This window comes from Mirounga leonina, unplaced genomic scaffold (genome assembly GCF_011800145.1).
Source record: "Mirounga leonina isolate KUSES-001 unplaced genomic scaffold, KU_Mleo_1.0 Mir_125, whole genome shotgun sequence".
Classification (NCBI taxonomy): Eukaryota; Metazoa; Chordata; class Mammalia; order Carnivora; family Phocidae; genus Mirounga; species Mirounga leonina.
In genome coordinates, this window is record NW_023270305.1 from 73557016 (window position 1) to 73567282 (window position 10267).

The following is a 10267-nucleotide window of genomic DNA, read 5'->3' on the forward strand; positions in this document are numbered from 1 at the left end:
GCAGACGCTTAACCCACTGAGCCACCCAGGCGCCCCTAGGGTATGACATTTCTAAAGCTCTTATAAGTTTTGTCAAATTATTTTTCAAACATTTTCTGCCACATTATGTGGTCTCCAGCAATGGACAGATATAACAGTTCCATTCATATTTTCATCTGTACTACACACTATAATTTTAAAATTAATTTAATAGAGGAAATGAACTTCATTATTGCTTTCATTTGAGATCTTTCACTAGAAATGGAGTTGAACACTTTTCAGTTTAGTCAGACATTTTTATTTTCTCTTACTCTTCGCATACTGTGTCCGGACTGTAGCAGAAAAAAATATTTTAGCAATTTTTATGCATTAAAAACCATCACCGCAGATTGCAATAAACTAAATGTTCCAAACAATCTTTTTAATAAGACCAATTCTCATCATGCAGTAAGTGTTTACATAGCTTAAAGCTCACTTCAGTGAAAAGGAGAGTCACGGATTAAGAGAGAAGTCATAAAAATCAAGTCATGCACCAAGGTCTCTTTAACAGTCAGCTTCTGTTAATTACAAACCAGGGGCGGAGATGGGCGAGACAGTTTCCATTCTACACCAAACCAAGAGAAAGGGAGGCCACTTATCTGGTGAGCACAAAGCAAATCAGACTCTGCTCCTTTCCCTATTCCACCTTTGTTTGCTTATTTAACCAGGCAAAACTACTTAACCACACAAAACAGCTTCTACTATATTGACATAAAACTCATTTCACATGACCCACAAATAATTGCGGCAGGCTTCAAAAGGGTACCCGCTCACAGCTCCATCATTTCCTTAGAACAAACTGTGGCAACAGCCCTACTGTGCAATTTTTAAAATTTTAGAACCCAATGGCCCTTCATTTGTCAAGCAGTTTCCGTGAAAAAGATTAAAAAAAAAAATCGTTTATAAAACCTCATTTTCAGTGTTGGACAAGAACCCAATCTGATGACTGGGGCTGAGGACATCCTGGGGCACTGGCTCTCAGTCGTGGCTGCACACTGGAGTCTCCTGGAGCTTTAATAGACGCTAAGGTTGCCCCCTTGCCAAAGGTTCTGATGTCATCCGCCCTGGATGAACCCCAGGCAGGAGGGTTTTTAAAAGCGCCTCAATCAAGGGCCTCATCCTCACCGCTTTAGGGGAAAGTAGTGGATAGAGTTTCATTGTTGCCTGCTGTAGCGACTTCTGTTTGTAAAAGGTAATACCACATGTGAGTTTATTTCTCAAAAAAAGATTCCTGAGGATTTGTTTTGTCTGTTTACTTGCTTGTTTGAAGATATGCCTACGAGGTATTTTGAAATACAGAATAAACATGATGCAAGTTAATCAGATCTTTTAAAAAGTAGTTCTTCGGTTTTAAGACTTTGCATAAATGCAGGTAAAGGAACACCTACCAAATGATGGTTTTGCCACTGATGCTCTGGCGCATATTCACTGTTTTAGCATATTTCCCGGCATCCTCTATTCCTACTCCTCTGCTCTCCAGCGCCGTCCAGACCACCTCCTTTATGCACCTCTTTGTTCTCACTGCCTGGCCGTAGTGCCTGATACCATCCAGTCCTGGGGTTGTTGACTGACTACATGTTTGCATTGTTCTGCCAGCTGCACAGGCTGTCATTAGTAGCAGTGCCACAGTGACCTCTCTTGATGAAACCAGAAAGTGCAGTAAGGCATTCCAGAAAGGAGTTCTCGTAACCACAGTCAAGTTCAGGTTGAAATGTGAGCCAGTCCCAGTCTTGGACAAAACTGAAGGGGGAAATAATATCAAAGGAGCTTAGGGCAAATGGGAAGCAGAAAAGCGCGGTTGGTCTGTTTCCATAAGTAGCCTGGCCCAGCATTTTTTTAACTTGTCTGAATCTTTTTCTTCCTCCATGTCCGTATCCCAGAGGCACAAGGTTAAGTGCACTCTTTTAAATGACTTTACTGGGTTTTCAGCATTCAAAGATTTAAATGTTTTGTGCTATGGATTGATTTTTCATGAGTCACCAAGGCGTTCTAATCAAGGCAATTTAAAAAATCCCATACTGCATTTTAGAAGACAAAGTCACAGTGCTTTAGAGTAGTTTTTTTTTTTTTTTAACTGTTCTTACCTTTAGTTTGTATTTGTTCTTACTGTTTGTGTACTGATACATACTTAGTGTAAACTCAGAGGGAAGAAGAAATGAAAGAGACAGCTTTTGATGCCATGGTCAAGGTGATAACTACTTAAGAAATTAAAGGCAAGGAAACTTGATCCTAGCGGCTCCTGGGTGGTACAGTTGGTTGAGCATTGGACTCTTGGTTTCGGCTTACGTCATGATCAGGGTCATGAGATCCAGCCCTGAGTCAGGCTTTGCCCTTAGCATGGAGTCTGCTTAAGATTCTCTCTCCCCGTCTCTCTCTCCACCCTTTCCCCCCTTCTCTCTTTCTCTCTCTCTCAAATAAATAAATCAGTCTTTAAAAAAAAAAAATGAAAACTTGATCCTATAAAGCAAGGACAAATGGGAATACTATCACCAGATCATAAACACACTATCGGGGGTCAGCGAGCTAAGAGTTAACCTGGAGACTCTAGCTCTAAACTCAGGGTTCAGTTTCAACCTTTGCACCCACTGAATCAATTAACTTTCTGCCTAATTAACTCGGCTCTCAGATGAGGCTACACATAAAGCATCCCATATGGACAGTGGCCCTATTTCCCCCTCTGACAACAAGGTATAAAATTGCTTATCTGCATACTGATAACTTAGAGGTTAAAGAAAAAAACAGGAGGTAGGCTGTTTATTGGAATAGAAATATGATAGTAACACAAATGTTCTTTGAACAAAATGATAATTTTAGAGGTGGTAATAAAGGAAAGAGTATACAACAGCCAGGTGAAGAATTAGAACATTTTCTTCCTTGAAGAATGAAAACACCTTGGATCCTCACTCCATTGACATTTTGGGGCCTTCAACCATGGGATCACCTTCACAGTGGGCCTACATTGTAGACCTCCTAATAGCAATAAATAAACCTTTCATCACAAAACCATTTTAGATGGAATCCAAAACAAAGAACTCCATATCAAATTACCAAACTATTTTTGTAAGACTGCAGGTTTACTCTATTTATTTTTCTTCACACACCCTGTCCCCAAGACTTTTAAAGAGTGCTAAAAATGATACAAAACCCAAGAAGATAACAATAATAAAGCAGAAGCAACAGAATAAAGGAAACTAAAGATAGGGCCAGAAAACGGAGCCAGAAAAGAGGCTAAAAATATGCATAAACACGGTATCGATGTGCTCTCTTCCACGCATATGGGCCACAAATGTGGCTTTAACCTGCTAGCAGCCACAGTGAACAGAGTGGCCTGGTCAAGTACTCCTATACAGACTCTCTAAGATAAAAACAAATGAATTTCACAGAAGACAACCAAGTCTTCCTGGTATTTAGACCAGAAAACAAAAACACAAAACAAAACAAACAAACAAACAAAAAAACACTTAGGCTTGGTCCCTTTGTGAAAAAGAAACTATGTGATAGAATAAGCAATGTCCTCAACAATATCTTAATACAAAGTTTCATAGGACTTTTCCTTAAAATACTCCTCTGGATGGGGTGCCCAGTTTCATTTGAATTTCAGATAAACAAGCCAGACATACTTGCACTAAACAATTACTCATTGTTTGTCTGTGATTCAAATTTAATTCAGCACCCTGTATATTTATTTGCAAACTCTGGCAACTTAGGGTGAAGGCCTCAGAAAGAAATGTAAATCCCTACATCTGTGCATGTTGATAATGCTGATCAAAATGTATGACAGGGTTCAGGCACCAGCCATGGGCAGATCAGTGCTGTAGCTTAGAACTCTTGAGTATCTAGGGGAGAAATATTTACCCCAGCTTAAAAATTGAAACATTTGATGGGAAAACACTTCTCAGGGTCATTAAGAACTAGAAGAGGTTTTACTTAAAAATGCATGTAAGTCTACTGTATTGGCAGATGATTACAGCTCCCCTACAATTTGTGGAATATCAGTGATTTTGCTTATTGATTTTTTCTGGGTTTGGTGCCATATAAAATGATTGGATACTGACATAGATTAATTATCTTAAAATAGAGCTTCCAATCCATTCTGTGGAATGTGAGAACCTAGTAAAATATTCTAAATGCATTTTAAAGCATTAATTGGTGATAAAAAGACACTTGACAAAAAAAAAAAAAGGATTGCTTTTCAGTCATAGAAAGTCAACTGTGGATTCAAAGAGAATACATAGTCTGAAATTTGATAGAAATTGCCAAATTGCTCCCTAAATAAATTATATCAGTTTACATGCCAACCCACAGGATAGGGAGACTGCTTTCCAGCACTCTTAGTAATAATACTCACTATGGATGCTTTACTTTTTGCCAGTCTTATAGGTAAAAGAAACCATATCTCCATGTTGAATCAACTTGAAACTCTTCAACCAGGAACAAAATTGTAGTTGACATTTGTCAGTTTGGGGCTGCCAGCCCCCATTGTCAGTCCTTTTCACCATTCCCAGGCACCCAAGGATTGCCCTTTGGAGAACTGTACCTTCCTGCATCTTTGGGGTAGGCGGTAGAGTCCACATCTCTCTATGAAAACTGTGGGGTCAAAGCAGGGGTTCCATGCAGGGGGTCCCATGACAGTCCTTTGGACATTTGGATCTTCTGGGGGACGCTGATGTTTAGGAGAATGACCCAAGAGTGAGGGTGCTGGTGGAAGCCACAGCCGTCATGGTGGGAGCTGCTGTGTGAGTATTTGGTTCTTGTGCTGTGACTGTGGTTCTTACCACACAGCACTCCAGAGCTCTGTGGCCATGGTCTGGTTTGGAACATAAGCTTTTACTGCCCTGAGCCCCAGCTATCTCTCCAATGCATCCATTTCCTCTTGGAGAAAATCAATGTATTCCTTCCGCTTGAAATCAGGGACGCTGGCACAATTGTATAGAGAGAGGTCCCATCTAATTTTCCTCTAGTGAGTCTGTTAAATAGTGAGTCTTTCCAGTGCATGAACATGATTTGATCATGACTTACATACAGTTTCCTCAGGAATTCATCTATGGTATTATACAAAGTATTAAATCTAAATTACAAAAAAAATTGATTAGCGTGAACCCATCTAGAGTGCAGTATTATCAGCTCTCATTAAAGACTGGTGCATTTTTAAACAGAAACTATTATACCATGGTATGAAGTGGTGTTTACTTTTGGCATATAGAACATAGTGAGGAGAACTGAAGTTTGTTGATCTCCAGGTTCCAAGATTAGTAAAAATAAGGACTTAGCCCTAAAAATAAATACTTTCATCTCAGCTTACTAGCTAATGTGGAGGATCAGAATATGCCACCCCCAAATATATAGCTTTGGTATAAGGAGAATCAAGAGATGCAGAAAGAAGCCTTCTCAGAGCTTCTCTTATCTGACTCAAAGCAGAAACTTCTGAAAATGAAAACTGCCCCAAATGCCCTCTCCCAGGGAAGCTCTATGGCCAAGGAGAAGATGGAAACCTGGCACCAAACTGAACCTGCACAAACAAACTTTGCTAAGATGGCCCTCCTTTTCTATTAGTTTCTCCCATGTAGTCACCTTCCTCTAGAAGCCTGAAAACTCTTTTCCCTTTGTCTTGTCACTTCCCTACAAATTTGTCCTTTGTTAAGATGCCATGTAAGTCCAAGTTCGAACCACCCCTTTGAGTTACCCATCACTGAGTATCTCCCACGTGCACGTATGCTGTCCATGTTAATAAATTCTGTTTTTCTCTTGTTCATCTGTATTTTGTCAGATTATTTTCAGACTCCAGCTGGAAAACCTAGGAAAATAGAGGGGAAAAGTTTTTTTCCCTTCCCTACACTAACACCAAAGACAGTACCAAATAAACATATCTGCTGAGTAAGTAGGTACTCTAGATGCCCATGGTCTGATGTTCTGTCAAGTATAGAGCCCAGGAGAAAGCCATTCAATTCAAGGAAACCTGAAGTCTTGAGAGTTGTGTGTGTGCACTGTTAGGCAGGAAAGTGCCATGTTGGCCTCAAGGGTCTGCCTATCACATGCTACCTTGTACAGCAATGTCTTGCTGTGCCAAAATTGTGGTCTCCTGTGTTCTCTGTGGGCTTCAGTGTTCTTACTGCAGCATGGGTCTTCAGGAGATCTCACTGTGGCTACCTCAGGATCATCTGTAGCAGCCATTCATTCACAAATACCACATGGTCCCTGTAGAAGGTACTATTTCTTTTTGTTATTAAACTGTGTGTATGGAGAGCATCTTCCCTTATCAAATGGTTGTAGAACACTGCAACTTGAAGTGTAGTCTTAAGTTTTGATTATTTCTCTTTCTTTCTCTGTGTGTGTGTGTGTCTCTTTTTCATCTATGTATATATTCTCCCCATCCCCTTTGGCCAGAACAATCTTTAAGGATGTAGCTGCATAATTTACATACAATACATAGATTTTAAGTATTCGTTCTGAAGAGTTTTGTTAATCCTATACACCTATTTAACCATCTGTGGAAATAGAAAACATTTCCCCAAACCCCAGAAAATCCTCTCAAGCTTCTTTATAGTCAGTTCTGCACTATTTTCACTAAGAGAGAGAGAGAGAGAGAGAGAAATACTAGTTTCTAACACATAGACTTGTTTTGCCTGTATTGCAATTCATATAAATTGAATCATAAAATTTGTGTTTTTTTGGTGGGGGTGCTTGATATAATGTTTTTGAAGTTGATCCAAATTATTGTGTATGTCAGTAGTTCATTTCTTTTTACTAAGAAGCATTTCATTGTTTGAGTTTGCCACAGTGTGTTTATCCATTCACCTGTTGATTGTTATTTGGGTCATTTCCAGTCTGAGGCAATTATGGGTAAGGTTACTATGAACATTCTTCTCTAAGACTTTCTGTGGACATATAGTCTTTACTTCTTTACTTTAAATAAAGTCTATACTACTCTACTGGTGTAATACCTGGAAGTGAAATTTTGGGGAAGTGAAATTGCAAAGGAGTTTTCCAGCATGGTTGGCCATTTCTATACTCCTGCCAGCAATAGATGAGACTTTTAGTTGCTTCTTATACTCACTAACATTCGTTTTGTCAGGGTTTTTTTTTTTGAAAAGAGCCCCACTAGTGTGCGTGAAATGGTATATCTCACTGTGGTTTTAATTTGCATCCCCTGATGGCTAATGATATTGAATACCTTTCAATGTGCTTATTGGCTATTTTGTGTACTTTTTTGGTAAAATATGTGTTCAAGGGTGGGGTTTTTTTTCTGTTATTTTAAATTGGGTTGTTTGTATTTTTTTCCTATGAGTTCTTTATGTATTTTGCAAATTCGCATTCATCTTTGTGCAGGGGCCATGCTAATCTGCTCTGTATCATTCCAATTTTAGTATATGTGCTGCCGAAGTGAGCACAGTTCTTTATGTATTTTGCATTCAACTCTTTAGTTAGATATATGTACTATAAACATTTTTTCCCAAACTATTATTTTTTAATGAGCCAGGGCAAGGACATATCATAACCATTCTCTGGAATAGCTATACCCAAACATTCAAGGGACAAATATGCCAGGCAGTTATTGCCATCACAAAAATTTGGTATAAAAAACTATCCTAGGGCACCTGGGTGGCTCAGTCAGTTGAGCGACTGCCTTCGGCTCAGGTCATGATCCCAGGGTCCTGGGATCGAGCCCCGCATCAGGCTCCCTGCTCTGCGGGGAGCCTGCTTCTCCCTCTCCCACTCCCCCTGCTTGTGTTCCCTCTCTTGCTGTGTCTCTCTCTGTCAAGTAAATAAACAAAATCTTAAAAAAAAAAAAAACTATCCTAAAACACAGTGACTTAAAACAATAAGCATATATATAGCAACCAAGGGTAGAGGTCAGCTGGGCTCAGCTGATCTAGGCTGGGTTCAGCTGAAGCATCTTGGCTGGGGTCTTTCTGCTCCATGGGTCTCATATTCTCTTCCTAGAATCAGTGGGTGGGCACAGCCATATTCTTCTAATGGCAATTGCTGAGGCACAAAAGGACCAACAGAAAGATGCAAGGCCTCGAAAGTCTGAGATTCGGACAAACACTGTGTTACTTTCACCTGTGGACCAAAGTGTCTGTCATGGTTGAAACCAGAGCTGAAGTGAGAAGTGTGCCCTGCCCACAGTTAGTGACCTTTGCAAAATTACTTGACAAATGGCATAGATACGTGGAGGAGGGAAGAATGGGACTTAATGAAATCTGTTGCAAACATGTAAAAGTCACAAGTTTATAAATGCACTTTTAAAGAATTTATGATAGAAAATAGACATTAGGAATAATTCACAGAATATTTTGACCTCATTCACTGTCTTGCTGAGTGTTTGATTTCCCTCCTTCAGCCCAATTTATTCCATTTAGTATTCAACTAGTCCTACAACCATTCATTTGTGAATTCATGAATTTATTTAATAATTATTTAGAATATTTCATCTATGCCAGGTACTGTGTGCTAGATTCTAGAACCACAACAGTGAATAAGACAAGCAGAAATTATGAAGTTCAGGGACGCCTGGGTGGTTCAGTCGTTAAGTGTCTGCCTTCGGCTCAGGTCATGATCCCAGGGTCCTGAGATCGAGCCCCGCATCGAGCTCCCTGCTCAGTGGGAAGTGTGTTTCTCCCTTTTCCACTCCCCCTGCTTGTGTTCCCTCTCTCACTGTCTCTCTCTCTGTCAAATAAATAAATAAAATCTTTAAAAAAAAATTATGAATTTCAGAACAACTGAGTAGGAAAGTTCATTCAGTAGGATGCTATGGGAGTCCAGTGGAAGGGCAGTTTACCCAGAATCCTGGTGTGAAGGAAGGTTTTACAAAGAAAATGACATCCAAGCTAAAGCCTGACCAATACATACGAGTTAAAAAGGCAAAGGTGGAGAAGAGGTGTAGTAGCCTGTGCAAGAGGTGATGGAGGGCAAGCTGACTTGGAAGTGCAAGTAGTTAGCTGCAGCCCAGAGTTTGAGTGGAGAGGTAACTATGGCCAAGGAGTGAAGAGTGCATCAAAGACATGGAGAAACAGGAGGCAGGGAAGCTACTACAGTGTCTAAGCTAGAGGTGACAGTCCAACAACCAGGGGTAGAGGCAGCAGGGGGAGAGAGATGTGGATGGATTCCAGTGACATCTTGGAGTCCCAGTGAGGGGGCTTGGAGTTTGATTTTATGTAGGATGAAGGGAGAGTGAGAAATCAAGTATAATGCCCAAATTTATTGACTAATCAAATAGATGACTTTACATTTAATGAAATAAGACTTAGAGGAAAGGGTCACATTGGGTTGATGGGAGGAACAGATAACTTTTATTCTAAAATATTGAGTTACCTGTGTTAAAAGGTAAACTGAGGCATATTAAATATTTTAAGAGTTTATATGAGGAAAAATTAATTCAAATCAGGTAGTAACCCATCTAGAAGCCATAAAGAAGCTCCAAGGAACTGTATAAAATGGAGGACTTATATGGGCAGAAAGGAGTTGGAACAAAGATGGAGAAGAGGCACATTAACAAGGGCAAGGCTATGGCAAGGTCACTTTCCTTTGGGGGATGACAGAGATTTCTCTGGAAGATTACCTAATTAGTGCTGATAAGATGGTTCCTGATCAACTGGTTTAAGATTCCTGTAATTAAATTAAGTCTTGGTTTGGTGATTTGGGGCTTAGCATAAGGGACCCTATTGGGGGCCTATTGTCTTATTTTTAGCACTTGTGAGATACCTGGGAGGTATTGTCTTCCAGTTAGCAGTAAATTTGAACCTGAAGTTTAGTAGAGAATTTAGGGCTGATGGTAGATTTACAGGTCACAAGTATTGTCAGGATTGAACACCAGGGGAGAGGGTGAAAATGCTCATGGAAAATACACAAAGTAGGAGGGCAGAATGGGGAAGAATATCAGTCAACCGGTCAACAAGGAAAGGGTGGACAGGTGAGGGGACTTGCCTGGGAGGCTAAGAATGTGAAGCCAAAGCCATAGGAAGGAAGACTATGGAGGAAGTGTTCATGCCCACTTGCATGAAGAGACTGAATAGCAAAGAGCAAGGGAATAATTGGTATGGAGATGTTCCTGAAAAGACGAAGAGAATGACACTTGAAGCTCAGATGGAAGAACAAAGTTTAGATAGGAATCAAGGCCCTCTTCAGTAGGAGAAGAGAAAGAGATGGTATGGAAGCAAATAAATGCTTGATCTGGTGTAAGTGAGAGAGTTCTTGTTGATGGCTTCTTTCTTTCTTTCTTTCTTTCTTTCTTTCTTTCTTTCTTTCTTTC

The 10267-nt window shown here is 40.0% G+C and overlaps 1 non-coding gene across 1 annotated transcript; it reads right to left on the reverse strand.

Moving 5' to 3' along the window:
• Positions 1-7298: 7298 nt before the first annotated feature.
• LOC118008384 lies at positions 7299-7406 on the reverse strand. The gene has a single exon (XR_004678686.1). It is a non-coding gene; the product is annotated as a U6 spliceosomal RNA (small nuclear RNA).
• Between the last annotated feature and the right edge of the window lie 2861 nt (positions 7407-10267).